This window comes from Varanus komodoensis, unplaced genomic scaffold, assembly GCF_004798865.1.
Source record: "Varanus komodoensis strain SLA01 unplaced genomic scaffold, ASM479886v1 scaffold1, whole genome shotgun sequence".
In the NCBI taxonomy this organism is placed as follows: domain Eukaryota; kingdom Metazoa; phylum Chordata; class Lepidosauria; order Squamata; family Varanidae; genus Varanus; species Varanus komodoensis.
This window is the reverse complement of record NW_025335268.1, coordinates 128,220,414-128,234,053: the sequence shown is the minus strand read 5'-3', so window position 1 is coordinate 128,234,053 and position 13,640 is coordinate 128,220,414. Positions and strand designations below refer to the sequence as shown.

Sequence of the window (13,640 nt, the reverse complement as noted above, 5' to 3'; positions counted from 1 at the left end):
CTACAGAGATTGTTGCATGAACCTAACCAAGCTCCTTGTCAACATCCAACCAACTGAAACTCATTAAAAAGCCCCTCAAACCAGGTGAATTCTGGATATTTCCAAAGATTCAAAACATCCCAGGAATTTGTGGAAATTTTGTGGGAAATTACTTTTTTCCATTTTTTTACGGTATTTACCAGCCAAATTCTGGCCCACCTCCAGCCTTCAGAATTCAATTAAGGACACTGCAGTTAGTAACCCTTGCAAATAACACAGATGAGCAAAGGATAATATTTGGCTAGCCCAACATGATGCTTATTTGTGCAACTGTGAGCTCAAACACTTCGGATATTAATAATGCTGGTTTGGAAGCTGCTATACTGAGAGGTGGGTCTTCGTTGCTCAGGGAGAAAAAAAGGACAAGCGCAGGTACACTTCTATGTCTGCTTGACAAGATTGGGTCAGACTGCAAGGAGAATTATGCAGGTTAGAGAGCCAAATTCACAAGGGCTCCTTTCTCCAGGGCAGCTGTCCCTCTTTGTCCAGTTGATACCCTGATTAAGAGAAGGCAGCTGCAAAGGTAATAAATTCTATGTGAAGGTGACCTTCTTTTACTTGTCAGCCCTATTTCCTTAGGCTGAAACTTATTCCCTACTCAGGCAGAGGCAAAGACAGAGTCAACTATTCATCTATAAATACCCTCCTTTCAGCGCAATGCCACATTTCAGAAACCTCCCATAAAACTTCCTGGATGCCCCAATATTGCAGCACCTCAGCTACACTGAAGTCATACAATTGATGATAGACTGATCTTGTTGTTTTTAGGGACCATGGGTCACCTTCAGGTAAAATTTATTACCTGTGCAGTTGCCTGTTTTTACAAAGAGCAACAGAGTGGTGTTGAGAGGTGCAACATCTCTCTCAAGAGCCAGGTGAAAGCAGGCCAAACTGTGAGTCTCTTGCTTCTTTCAGTGAAGTTCAGTGAATCTCCTTGCATGTATGATCCACTCTGTGACTGGTAGGGATTATGGGATTCACCAGTACTCAGTGGAAAGCTGTTGCCTGGAATTATAGTTACAGGGTGTCAGAATCTTGTGGCTTCTCTTCTATATAAGGACAGGCCAAATGCACACATGTGAATCTACCTGGTTTAGGGAGGAACGCTGAACTATCTAGTCCAGGGTGTACCAACGTTTTGGCCTTTAGGGCCGTATGTGATTCTGAGTTGGGAGGCACACTCACATGGGCACAGACAGAGGCATGTAGATGCACATGCACACCCCTCAGTCCCCAGTGATCCTGATCCAGTGATCGCTTTTTCCTTGATGCTAGTAGTAGCAGAGGATCATGGGGGAAAGAGTGGAGAATACAGGCAATGGGAAAGTTGGTGTTGGGTCAAGACCAGTGGTTATTCAGGGGTCAGGCCACACATCCAGGAACTAAGCCTTGTGAGCATTTTCAGGCACTAAAACCTGGTTGGCTGTAATATTAGTACCATAGTATGGAGATATCCACAAGGACAATGAGTGAATGCCACAAACTTGCTTTCTTGAACTTGATTGCTTTTCTCTTTTGACTTTGTATTAAGATTAAAAGTATGGATTTATTTAAATACATTCTTAACAGGATTTTGAAAAGCATGCAGAGTTCCATACCTTTTGCTATAAACCTGAAACTGCAAAACTTTTACAGCCAATAATATGGTCAATATAAAGATTTTCCTTATTGGTTTGCAAACCTAGGATGAATCAAGCTTATTGGGGAGGTCTCTCCTCCAGTTGATCCTTTTTGTTTGTTGTTGTCCAATAACAAGTGTTTCTCATTAGTACAGAATGCAAACTTGTTTTCACTGAGTATATCTTCCATCTTATTTTTGCAGAATGCAAAGCAAGGTTACCGCATTCAAACATAACAGTAATCTATGGTTTATCCTTATCTTAATAAATCTTGGGATAATGCACTTTGCAACCCTTTCAGTTGTTATTAATTTCATTTCTATACTGCCCTGTATTCAGAGCTCTCTGGTGCACCTACAAGAGGATTGGAAACTTTTGTATCTGTTTGCACTTAACCAGGGTTTAACATTATGTCTGGACCTAAACTGTTGCATGCATGGGATACAATCATATTGTATCGGGGCAAACAATCTCAAGGCTTTTTGGTGGGAGATTCAAACTGGTGGGTGATTCATGACAGGAAAAAGGAACTACTTCTTCATATAGCACATAATTACACTAGGGAAGTCACATCCACAGTAGAGGATGGTCACCAACTTAAAAGGGAATTGGACAAATTCATGAAAGGTGAGGTTATCCATGGCTACTAGTCCTGCTGGCTATATGCTATGTATCAGAGGCAGTATGTCTGTGCCCTTCAGTTACTAGGGAACATGGGCAAGAAGATGTGGGGCTACTTATGTCCTGCTTATGGGATTCCTGTGGGCAGTTGTCCAGCTGCTGTATGAATAAAATGCTGAACTAGACAGACTTTTGCTCTGATCCAACATGGCTCTCCTTATGTTCTTATGCCCTAATTCTTCCAGCAGTTGCCGCATACACTCTTTCATTTGGCTTCTGGTATTTGGTAGTAGAAGTGTGTCATCATTAGTGATGAGTGATGAGTGATGTCACTCACCTTTTTGACCTTAAAAATTAATCACTTTGCTCATTTAGAAGCAAAGTGCAGTGCAGCTGCTCAGTAACATTTGCCTAGCTCTTTAAAAAAAACCAGCCAAAACCCTAGAAAATCTGTTTCTTCACTGGCCCCTTCAGCCAAAAATAAAATCTCTCTTATTTTTTAAAGAGTAACAACATAATTTTTGGTTTTTCTAGTTCTGCCATCACAAAAATCCAGGGTTTGTTTAAACCCTGGGTTGTTAGGAACAAGTGAGTGTTCTGGTTGCGCTTGCCCGGTCACTTCTTGGGTTGGTTAGCATGGCAGCCGAACCCTGACTCCTGGCTTGCTGGGGCAGAAAAAAAGCAAAGAATCAACCCTATAGCACACCATGAGCTCTGGAACACAAATCTCTTTTCCCCTTCTTAAACCTATGCTCATGAATATTTGAGGTGCTTTATTTGAAAGTTTTGTGTTATGATTTTAACTTTGTATATTTTAGATTGCGTGTTTCTATGTTCTTCACAGTCGTACACTATCTTGCAATGTTTTAGAAATGTTTAAATAAATATGGTTGCCTGTAACATCTCAGCCAGGTTACCCAATCTACTTCCTTTCATTGTGACCAGCCAATGTGCCATTGACACTTGTTTAGGCAAGTGTCAATGTATAATGTGGGATAGGAGAAAGAAGTCTGTGTTCGTAGGGTTGACTGGTATTTTTAAAGTATCTGGAATATCCTGAGATTTGCTCCCATTATTTTTTTCCAAATCCCTTTGAGCAATTACACCCTGTTTGCTGTCATTCAGTTCAAGGTTAGCATCAAGGGCAGGTGTGGCTGGGCACCTGCTAGGAGTACACACTACTGGCCAAAGCATCCTAGAGTTGCCCCCCTCTTCATCCTTGCAGTCTGCGGGTTCACATGCCTTGCACCTTGACCTAAAGAACAGTGGCAGTGAAAAGGAGGAGCAGTAGATGCCACTGCTTACGTGCTCACTGGCTTTTGCCAACCAGCCAGGCAGGCTAGTGGCAACGAAGACAAGAGCAAGGATAAGAGCTATTTATGTATTTTAATTTATTCATTTGTAAGCTGCCCCGAGGCTTCGGCAAATGGGGCGGCCTAGAAATTCTCTAAATAAATAAATAAATAAATAAATAAATAAGGAACAGCTGATTACAATAACAGGGAGAAGGTAGACCTATGGAGGAAGGCATTGAGAAGGTTGCCCAAGCGCCCTCCAAACCATGAGCTGGCAATGCTTAAATCTGACCAGGTTGGGTTTCAGTAAGGCAAAGACCAAGTTCAGTCAATTTGCTTGTCCAATGATTTCTTAATGGCATATGCGGGTTGACAGCTATGAAACTGCTTCTGGGTAAATGTGTTCAGAAATGATATGTTTAGTATTCTTAGACTATGGCTGCTTAATTCTAAGATACTGGTTTTGTTTTTGGTATAAAACTACTATGTTTAAAGCCACTGGCTGTGGGTAGACAGACTATACCTTTGTTTTCCAGATAAGACTGAAGTACTTTTGGTCAGTGAAGCAGCTGATCCAGGGAGAGACATGAGATCTGTTTTAGATGGGGTGACACTCCATCTTAAGATGTAGTTTTGCAGTGTAGGGATGGACCTTGATCTGGAGGTATTTCTTAATACTCATGCATGGCTAGCAGTGCTTTTTACCACTTTTAACATGTCAGCTGCACCTTTTGCCGCAGAAGACTGACCTGACCAAAGGGATTCATGCCTAGGTCATTGTAACATGCGCGATGCAAAGCTGTTGTTAAAAAGTGTCCAGAAAATTCAGCTGGTACAAAATATTGCCCCATAACATTGACTGGGACATTTTACATCATTTCCATTGGTTACCTTTTCGGGAACCAGTTTAAGGTGTCTACTGTACACTGTCTTGGGCTCCACTGAATGAAGGGCAATTTTATTTTAAAGACAAAAGATAAATGCTTGAATTCAAAACCCTACATGACCTGAGACCTGGGTGTATTAAACAGAACTTGCTCAAAAATGTTTCCTCTATTTAACATTTGAGACCTAATTGTGTGCTGAATGGCAGGTGGTCAGGCAGAGTCTTTTTAGTGACAGCATCAGTATTATGGGTTGTCTGCCCAAAGGAGGCCTTCCTGGCCCCATGATTATTGTTAAATATCAACATCCTTTCCTGGCTTTCAACACTGTGAGTCTTGGGTTGTAGACAACTGCTGCTTTTTGGCGTTGATAACTGAGCTTTTGTTGCTATCGGTGGATTTTTGCTTGTTGCTTGGGCATTTGCTAATTTTTGTTTTTATTGTTTCTATTATGATAGCTTATTTGAATGTTACTAAGGTGTGTGTATGTCCAGTTAGCTTTGAATGATACTTGAAACAAAAGCAAGATTTTAAAAAATCAACAAGATCATCATGGAGGCAGAGTTTACTGTCAAGATTGATATATTTAGGGCCCTATCTTACATATGTTTAGACAGATGTATTCAGTTGGTTTTACTCACCACTAAATGTACATAGGTCATAATGTACAATGCAGGCCACCATTACTGGGATAATGGTTACACATTAGGAAGGTTACATGAGTTCTACCCTTAGCCAGCTATAAAAAACCCCTCTGTTAATTAAGCAAATAGTTAAAACATTTTGTATTTTAAATTGTTTAAGTTGGATGGGTAAATATTGCTGATTTTGGCCTTTACTATATGTACTTTAATTTTATTCATTTTTAGAGAGTACTTTGATGCAAGTTTAAACAGAGAAAAGGCCCACGACTCCCAGCATGAAAATTGCATAGGATTATACTCTCAGTTGTTTTGGTTTTGTTGATATTTAGAGTGGCTTGGCTAACCATCGTGGCTGAATTTTAATGTAATAAAGAAGAGATGAGCAGGGTTGTAGTTGGATTAAAGGCCCAGGAGAAGGGTTGACAAATAGTCCAAATAACATAATTACTGGACTTTTCAGATTCATGTGCCATTAAATGATCTTAACATAATCAAAGGCCATAGTCCTTAATTAACTGGCATGGAGAGCAATTTAAGGAGGACATTAGGACTGCTTGACATTAAAGGAGCATTAGTGTGGTCAAGAAAGAGAATCAGATAAGGAAACCTATCTGAAGGAAGACAGCAGCAGAAATACATCGGATGGGTCTGTAAATGAGTGGCTTTTTACGGGATATTTTTAGCATTTTTTTTCCAGTTTTAACTACAAAGTACAGTGACCTGCTGCTATTCCAGACCAGGCTAGAACTTCAGATAAAGTTCAACAGACAGTATTTATCTGATTGTCCAGTTCATTTCCATGGATCAAGGCCACAGGATACTTAAGATAGGTGATCTGTTAAACAGAGTTTCTAGAATTGTAGTTCCAGGCTACCAAAGATCTGACACTCAAAAAATGCCAGTGTTTTATACGCTTCACCTTCTGCCTGTTTAAAAAGCTCTTGTTCCTGAAACCATGAGGCTAGGTTAAAACAGAATTTGTCTCCTGCTGCACCTGCGCGCTCTAGCTCGCGCTCGCTCTCTCTCTCTCTCTCTCTCTCTCTCTCTCTCTCTCTCTCTCTCTCACACACACACACACAGAGAGAGAGAGAGAGAGAGAGAGAGAGAGAGAGAGAGAGCGAGCGAGCGAGCGAGCGAGCGAGCGAGCGAGCGAGCGCAGAATCGAATGCATGCCGGTGTCCATATACCCTTCACCTTTCTCTCCTTGGGGGAACCAAGCTCAGAATCCCCCCGCCCCCCGCCATCACCCGCCAGCACCTCTTCTGCCTCTGCCATGCCTGCTGGCTGCTGCTATTGCTGCATGTGAGGCTGAAAGCATTGTTTGAATGATGAGGCTGGACTAGGTTAGATAGACCCTGGTGCCTCGAGAGAAGGAGAGAGCAGCCGCCTCTCTCCCTCTCTCCCTCCCTCTCTCCCTCCCTCCCTCTCTCTCTCTTGCCTGCCTGCCCAGAAATCAGATCAGAAAGGCAGAGAGAGCAGCTGCTATCCTTACTGAACTCCAGGGGAGCAGAGAAGTTGAAGATGGGGGAGGCGCATAGAACATCAGTATCCTTGCTGGTGCAAGACTTTCCACTCTGGCATCTTTCCTCGAGCCATTGAGGAACCTGCTACAGTCCAGGCAGGACTTACCTTTCACCCACCTTCCTGGGACATGTTTGTGAGTGGGTATTGCAGCTGAGACCTACCGGCCACCATGCTAAAGTTTCGAGCAGACCGCCGGGTCAGGTAGGATTCACCAGGTGATGGTGATGCAAAGCTGTAGAGGGAGCAGTGGGTCAGGGCCTTAGCCCCTCTGCTTTGGGGGCTTTTGTGCTTTGTGTAGTGGCTTGGGGAACTTCATTTTGGTTGGTGACTGCTGCATTGCAGTGCTTGGGGTAGCAGATGCTTAACTCAGGAGTTGGTGGAAGAGGACCAGGCAAAGCAGCTGCTGGGAAGAGAATATTAAGAGAGGTTCTGGGGAAGCTGGTATTCTTGTGATAGTGCTGAACCCTGAAAGCTGGAACGGGGGTGGGGTGGGGAGGGGAGCAGGGAGAAGGAGGCAACTGGATGATTGCCAGCTGTAGCTGCAGAAGCCACACACAACTACAAAGGATGCTGGAGGGAGGAGGGAGGACCCTGAGCATAAAGGCAAACCTGCTTCTGGCTGAACTGATTAAAGAACGCTTCTTCTGAATAAAGGCCAAAAGCAAAGCGGTACAGTGGCTAAGAAGAGTCCCACCAGCACACTTGTCCATGGATAGCATGTCTGGTGGTATCAGCAGCTCCACCTGGAAAGTTAGCTTTCCTAATGCTTTGTAATGTGCACGCCTTCCACACCTGCTTCCCATTTAGAAACAGAATGCATCTTGAATTTATAGTGTCTTCCTTGCTGTGTCCAAACCATAAGAAACCGACACATGTGCAGTATGTTCCAATGTAGCTGTGCAATGTTAAACTGCAGGGGGGAACCTCTAAGACAGCACCAGCAGTGTACCAGCAATTTACAGCCTAATATAAAAGGGAGGGCTCTGCCCCAAGGACCTTACACAAAAGTTTTCATACTGGGAAAAGAACATGGGGAGAAGCAGGATGGTAAAAGCAAAGGGATAAAGTAATGAATGTGAGCAAATACAGTTACAGATAGTCAAGATTTTTGTTATGCTTGGGAATAAAGACAGGTTTAAGCAATGTGTTCTTATATGTCATCACTATGAAGCAGTTCGCATACTTATAGGTATAAACCTCGATTCTTTCTCTGTACCTTGTATTGGGTCACAGCAGGATTGATCCTATTGTAGTTAAAAGTTTGCGCTAGTCTTTCCATATGAAATATCCCCCTCACCATGGATGTTTGCCTCTGTAGTTAGGAAGTGATAATCTGGTTTATATCTCACCATCATCATTGGTTGTGCTGTGAATATTTTTTGAACCAGAGCAGCAGTGGTGCTATTTCTTTCTCCGTATAACTTTTGAAAGTTTGTTTGGTTGTTGTTGTTTCCTTTGCTTTCTTGATTTAAATGCAACATTTAAAGTTTCATAGACCCAGTCAGTCTACCCTGGATAATTTTGTTTAAAAAAACAACCTTTGTTGATATCATTTCATAGTTTCTGTAAAGTTTAGGGCTTGGGGCTTAATTATGGATCTTATTCATAACCTGGGTATTCAGTGCACATCACACAGTTGCAATATGATGGCTGTTTGTGTGCTGACATCATTTGGACAACGTAAGCCTACCCCTAGTAGCAAAGAAGCCTAGAAGGTACAGTGACAGACACATATAATTGAAGATACACGTGGGAACAGATAATACCTAACCCTCTGTTTGGAATGCTGGTTTGGGAAACAGAAGGCCTTAAAACAGGCTGGCCAACTTTGGACATACCATTAACCCCTTGTTTATTTAACCCATGGTGTGATGCCCTACACAGGTTTTTCTGGAAGACAGTCAAACAAGCTGTTTGTGCTGTAGATTACCAGGCATAACTGTTGCAGTTGGTTCTGCTGTAAAATTGGCAAAAAGCTGCTCTGTAGATAAGATTACAGGTATCCTTAAACTTAACTCTTCCTTGGGTATGCATACTGCCGCATGGCTTACCTCCTCTTCTCCCTTATTTTAGCATCGGTAGAGCTAAGGGAGATGTGTTCATGACCCAGGGGCTACAGCCAATTTTCTCATGGCCTTGTGATAAGATAATGTAAGCATCTGGTGACTGTGCATTTTATTTCTAATGCCGTGAATGTTTCTTTCATGCAGACTGGGTATTTACCATGTCAGTAACACTTTAGTTTTAGGCTTTTATTTGAATGGAGGAATGCAAACAGTTAGTCAATATCTGGGTTTCTAATTCTGCAAAATTGCATTCTGTGTATTTTGCAAAATTACAATGAGATTTCTTGCCTTGATACTTAATCACACTCAAGATCATCACAAATAAATACCAGGTAATCCAAGATGAAATTTAAGGCACAGAACAAGAGATACAGTATTAGATCGTGTTCATCAGCTGATTATCTTGATACTGGCAGAGGACATTACATGTTTCTGAGTTTTGCAAGGCAGCATAGTTGTGCAGAAGCATTATTTCAGATTTTCAAAGACAACAAAGACATTCTGTATATAAAACCAGTGTGTAACTCAGAGACGTTGATTACCTGTTCAGTGCTGAGGCATAGAGAGGTAGTATAAGGCTGGGCATTAGATTAAGATCAGGCATTAGAGAGCTCCAGGGACCAGAAGGCTGGTAAAACTAGTGTCTCCAATGAGCAAATTGAGATAGCAAGAAGATATCAGGACCCTGGACAGAACCCAGTAGAGCAGTAGGAAAGTCAGTAGGCAGGCAGTCCAGTGTTGCTTCAGCACTGGTGAGAAGCCAGCTGAAGGGTGAAATACTGGAGCAGAGGACATTATAATCTGCATAATATTAAGAGGTAGCTTATTCCAGTGATGCTAATAAGTCTCCTGACAAACTGGCCACTGTTCTAGAAATTAATATAATGGCAAGGGCAGGGTGCCAGAAGGCAATGAGTATCTGAGGTCATTGGTATTCAAAGACACCATCAGGGTGATAATCCCATGGTGGCTAAGAAAGAAAGCTGGTTCGTCTCCCTAGTCATCTGTGGAGGTCTCTTCAGGTGAGGATTCCCCAGCAGCTGCTTTCTGAGATGATTCATGGTCTTTAGTGTCCCTATGACTCCTTCAGTGCCAGCTTTCCTCCCCCAAAAACCTGTTGTTCTAGGCCAAAGCAATAGAAGTGATTGGAACTATTGGGACAATGTGCATAAATTGCCTCCAAGTCAAATGGCCTTCTTGAAATATGAAATGATACACCTCTATTTTCTTTTATTCTCTCCCAGGCTTTTGTAGAGCGAGGCTTAGAGACACTAGTCTGAATAGAAGGCTGAACCTGTTCACTGCCTTCACTGATGCAGTCATCCACCTTGAAAACATGTAACTCTGTTATGAATGCCTGTACCATTGACTTCCACGCTGTCCCATGTCAATGAGGGCCATGTTCACCCACTTCTTCTTAACTTATCATACAAAATTATCTGCTTCTATGGTGGTTACATATCACTGGGAGAGAGGATTTGGAGAGAAAGATAGGCAGAAGAAATTCTTTTCCAAGAAATCTACTACCCTTAAGTGCTAATAGGGAGGAGGGGCACATGCTGAGAGGCAAGGCTTGGTAGTGATGATCTGTTTTATTTACGTTGCTCATTTTTCACATTTATATAGTTCCAAACTGGCTGATGCCCTTGAGGCCACTTACACTAATTAAAAAAAACCTTGATGCAACTACAAAAGAACAACCAAAACAATACATGTGGCAATAAGTACCTAAATATGAAAACATTAAAAACACTAAAGAACCAGCAGTAAATGATCAGAGCAACAGATTAATGATTAAATTTCTGCTGGAAGAGGAACACCTTTACCTGGTACCTAAATGTATATAGTAAAGATCCCTGGTGGCTCTCCCTGGGAAGGATCTTCCATAAATAAGGGGCCACTACAGAAAAGGCTCTTTTTCTGATGGCCACTGATCACACCATTGTGGTTCGTGGCATCCAGAGATGAACTCCCAAGAGAGAGGTGTGGGAAGTAGTGGTGGGAGATGAAGCAGGAGAAAGACGAGAAAGCCGTAAATGAGACCGGAAGCAGGTACTCTAGGAGTGGAGTAAGCTGGAGGGAGCAGAAAGAAGGGCTGCCTCCCTTTTGATCTTCCTCCCACCCATCCCTGCAGTTTCACCAGGACCAGCCCTACCATGAGACAAGGGAGATGCTGGTGAGGTACTGGAGGAGATTTCTGTGTGCGCTGCACACACTGCCCTGTGCTTTTTAGCTGCTTTGCTGCCTTCTCTATAGAGGATAACTTGCCTCGTTGCCATTGTTTAAGTCAGATTTGATTGCCAGTCTGGCTGTTGGCTCTACATGGGATGCGGGTAGGGAATTTGTTTATTCTTTGCCTTAGGCAGAAAAATACCCTGGACCAACCCTGCAGTTCATGTGGGTTCCCTCTTCTGTCTTCTGTCACATAGGCCTTTACATCTGAGAAACTGTGATCCCATCTGACTCAGGCTGCCATGCCAGGCTGTTCATGATCTCACCATCCTTCCTTATATTAGGTGCTCTCATGCAGCTCTAAGTGAGGTGAGCCTGAGCCAGTTGGTTGCTCAGCATGCACCTTCCACCTGCTCTAGAAGATTGTTCACAGTCTTAGTCCAACCCTGTCAGTCAGCTGTTTTTCCTTGACTGCCCTCCCTTGCTTTACTCTACTGCACGCTTCATGTCCAGTGGGTCTTTCTGCCACTTAGAGTTAATTTATCTCATGCCTCTGTGCTATAATGAAATGTAGCTTTGCATATGTCATCTGGCTTAGGAAAAGGAGTCAGGATGGGAAGCTCAAAGAATGCACTGTTTACTTTGAGAGCAGAAATAATTTTTAAAGACTAATATGTCTGTCTCAGAGCTCTCCTCTTCAATTATATCCATAAATAAGCTGATATTACAAAAATGACATTCAGCTTCAGCACACTTTTAGCACAGAGAAGTACTAAAGTGCCCGTTGAAATGACTTGACAAACTATGGGAGTTTGAAACAATGCATGTTCATAAATTGCATGTGGTTTGGAGGCTTTGCTGAGAGCACCAGTGACCACTCCATTTTCTGTAAACTTTGGGTTTAGATATGTGAGCTCACTTGGCTTTGCGGGACAAGTGGGAAAAGACACTGTGATCCTGATGCACCATAAACATTTAATAAAATTATTTCAAACAAAAAACCCAGTTCTAGTGATGGTAAAGCCAAATTACCAAAGAAACACTGTCAGGCAGCAAGCCCAGAGGTTAAGTGTCCCAAGCTCCTTCACTGGAACAAATACGGTAACCCTGCTTGAAAAGATTAGACATCATTTTTGAGTTACTTAGACGGTCATTTCCATGTTCACTGCCCCTTGGGCCTTGGAAGGAACCTTAGTCTGTATTGCCCCAAGCAGCCTTCCCCACCTTATACCCCTCCCTTTGTGTTGGACTAAAATGATTATGGAGCATCCAGAGCACACAGGTGTTCTTAGCCTGCAAATATTTGCCATTCTGATTGTTTCTGGTGTTGTTTAGCTGCTTGCTTTATAGGAATCTTTCTCCTAAATTAATGTTTGTGATGTCTGGGTAACCAAGCCTTTTAAAACCAAGTCTCTTTAAAAGCTAAGGCTAGATATTGAGCAAGAATGCAATAAACAAGGAAGGTTACCATTATGCAAATAGCAAAACAGTGTAGAATTTCTCATGTACACTCTGTCAAGCCAACTGGTGCTTTGTCCTTGTGCAGGTGACATGACAGTCAATCATGTGCCCATTCCTCTCCAAGTGTAAAAAGCCCCCAAAACCAGGCCTTATTGACTCTCCTTTGGCGATGGGTTAGGGGAATGAAAGCCTGCCCTTGTAAACAGGTACAGAGAAGTAATAAAGCCCAGCAGGCCAAGATAACAGAATTTGTTCTAATTAAAATCTGTGTCCGGAAGAGCTCATCAAAGAACACTGCTGCCTGATATCTGTAATTTAATATTCTTTGTTTCTGTCAGTAGCGTTTGTAAGCGTACTAAAAGCTTATGAGGTAGGTCCTGTTGTAGATCTCGTTGTTCAAGTCTAGAGCTTCTGCACATTAGGGGGAATGAGCTGGTAAATTGAGGCAGTAAAATACTAGCCTGTGCCACTTTAGATGCTGTGTATGTCATTTTTAATGGTGTTCTTCCTACCCCCATGCAAAAACTTCTTTGCACATACTTAACGTGGCATTTCAAGAAAAGAGATATGCTCGACCTTTCTCTCTGGTCTGCTAATTGAATGCATCCACTGAGGTTGCCTCATCTGGAGGAAGAATACAAAATAGGAGCTTCTCCCACCTGTGTTCCGAAGTGGTACTGGCCAGCATTCTTCTGCCTCTCCTTCTGCGTACTGTGAAAATGGTCTCTTAGTGTTAACTTGCAGTTCCTGTAACAGGTATCATTCTTTTGCTAAATAGCTCTCATTCTTTTGGAAGATGACCGGAGGACACCCATTTTTGGCTGAAGCCCAGTTCCATGACACATTAAGAAATAACCCAAAGGCGTGATCCATTGGTCCCATTTCTAGAAGGCCCAATAGCCAAAGCTCTCTCGGTACTGACAAAGATTAGACTCACCACAATATAATGTAATAGCATAACATAAAACCAGTTATGTACAAAAATATATCACCTTTAAACAATCACAACAGTAAATCCCAGGATTAAAACTTTATCAAAACGTCTAGGTGTAGGGATGCATCTTAACCTGGTGCCCAGAATATGACAGTGCTGGTGCCAGATGGACCAGAGTGTTTCATCATTCAGCAGCCACCACTATGAAGACCCTTCCCTTGTTGCCATTCGCTGAACCTCCTTTGCAGGAGGACCTCAGATTATGATCATAAGATACAGGTACATTCATCCCAGAAGAGGTACTCTAGCAGGCATTTCCTTTTGAACTCAAATATATTAAGGTACAAATTTGTGAATAGGTCACAGTGCAGGGAATGGGAT

General features: G+C 42.5%; 1 protein-coding gene across 4 annotated transcripts in view; it reads left to right on the top strand.

The window, feature by feature from the left end:
• PLEKHA6 (pleckstrin homology domain containing A6) overlaps positions 1 to 13,640 on the top strand; it is a 203,664-nt gene that overhangs the window by 117,713 nt on the left and 72,311 nt on the right. The window contains exons 1-2 of one of the 4 annotated variants that reach the window (XM_044445558.1): positions 4,097 to 4,101; positions 8,339 to 8,341. The exons of the other annotated variants lie outside the window; for them this stretch is intronic. The gene's annotated coding sequence lies outside the window, so the exon portion shown is untranslated. Of the gene's footprint in view, positions 1 to 4,096; positions 4,102 to 8,338; positions 8,342 to 13,640 lie in introns of those variants that run through there. 4 annotated transcript variants of the gene reach the window in all.